The sequence below is a fragment of the Peromyscus leucopus genome, chromosome 4, assembly GCF_004664715.2.
Source record: "Peromyscus leucopus breed LL Stock chromosome 4, UCI_PerLeu_2.1, whole genome shotgun sequence".
NCBI classification, from domain to species: Eukaryota; Metazoa; Chordata; class Mammalia; order Rodentia; family Cricetidae; genus Peromyscus; species Peromyscus leucopus.
Genome location: NC_051066.1, coordinates 15640585 through 15642138, shown reverse-complemented (window position 1 = coordinate 15642138; position 1554 = coordinate 15640585).

Genomic DNA, 1554 nt, shown 5'->3' with positions numbered 1-1554 from the left:
TACCAACCATAGAGGCCTGGGGGTCTGTACAGACAGACAGAAAGTGACAGAGCTGTGTAGGAAGATGAAGTGAGGTAGCTGGGGTAAGATAGCCAATGAGAGGGCAGAACAGCAAGGCAATAAAGGTATGGGTAGACAAGAAGTAACACACATTTGGAAGCTGCAGAGTTGGTGAGGTAAGGTTGGCTGGTGTTTTCCCCTATTTCCCTGATCTAAGGCTTTTACCCCTATATTTGGCTCCACGTTTCTTATTTAATAAGACCATTTAGAAACTTGTCTATACTTTACTTTGGGTCATCTGGTCTACCTAGAACTGGTGGTTCCTAGCCTATCTCATTCAGTCAAGGTTGAAGGTACAGAGAGAAGAGTAGCCTGTAAGGGATCTTACAGTCAGATTTTTAGACAGACTTGTTCCAGACACTCTCAAAGGGTATCTAAAAGTACCCAATCATCCTAAGCCTGTAGTTACCTTGGATTTCAGGTATAGCAGAGGCTCGAAGGACAGACTCTCCTTGGAGGAAAGCAATTATCCACCATGACAAAACTGCACCCAGAGAAGTAATCATCTACTAGGAACCAGTTTGTACCCCCAAACAACGACTTTTGGACCATCTTGCAGATTTGGAACTGACACAATGACCAACTAGATTCCACCACCCCCACCCTCCCGCCCCCATGAGGACTTAATTCTGCCTGCCTCTCTGGCCATCCTCCCAGCGCTTCCTCTCTTTAAGGCTAACATCATGTCAGTGCCCAGAAAGGTGAACTTGGACCCCTGTGGTGTTCCTGCACATGATTAAATCTCCTCTGCTTCCCACCATTCCTCCTATCTTTGGCATATTGAGAGAGGTAGCCAACCCTAGTTTTGTTTTGTTTTGTTTAGATGGCAGTAGCCTTAAAACCACTGTTCCACTTAGACAGCTGCTACATACACTGCTGTCCTCAACACATGCCTGGCCGACTCTTTGTCCTGCCCCACTTAGTAACAACGCCCACAGCTCACACTCCACATCTCTTGTTCTAGAGCTAAAATAGTCAGATCCCCATGGCACAGATCAGAATGGTGCTGTGCGCCTTCCTCCTTTGGTACGTAGAGTAAAATGTGCTCAGGGGCTTCGAATGATGCCTTGCTGTGTTTGCCTCCTAACACTCACATGGAAATTCAGGAGAGAAAAGAGGCCAGGAGTCAGTTCCAACCCCTGCACTTGACCGCCCTGACCACTGGGGGGAACAGATCCATAGAGGCCATGTGTCCCTGCTATGTACACCAGTGGGCAGGTGACAGCAAGGGCAGGGAACAGACCAGACCCAGCTCCGAGGATACTCTAGCAAGTGGAGTCTTTAGCTGGAGGGACTTGGCCAGGGACTGATGCCTTTTTAGGCTCTTGACTTTTAAGTAAACACCAGCACAACAGCAGCCACTGTTGGAACCTGCAGCTCGGAAGGGAATCTCCTAGTGGCCTTAAGAGCTGCAGAACCCAATTCACCCACTCACACTGGGCACTGAGGGGTTCCGGGTAAGTACAGTCTTTCCTGCATGCACAGCCCCCTCTG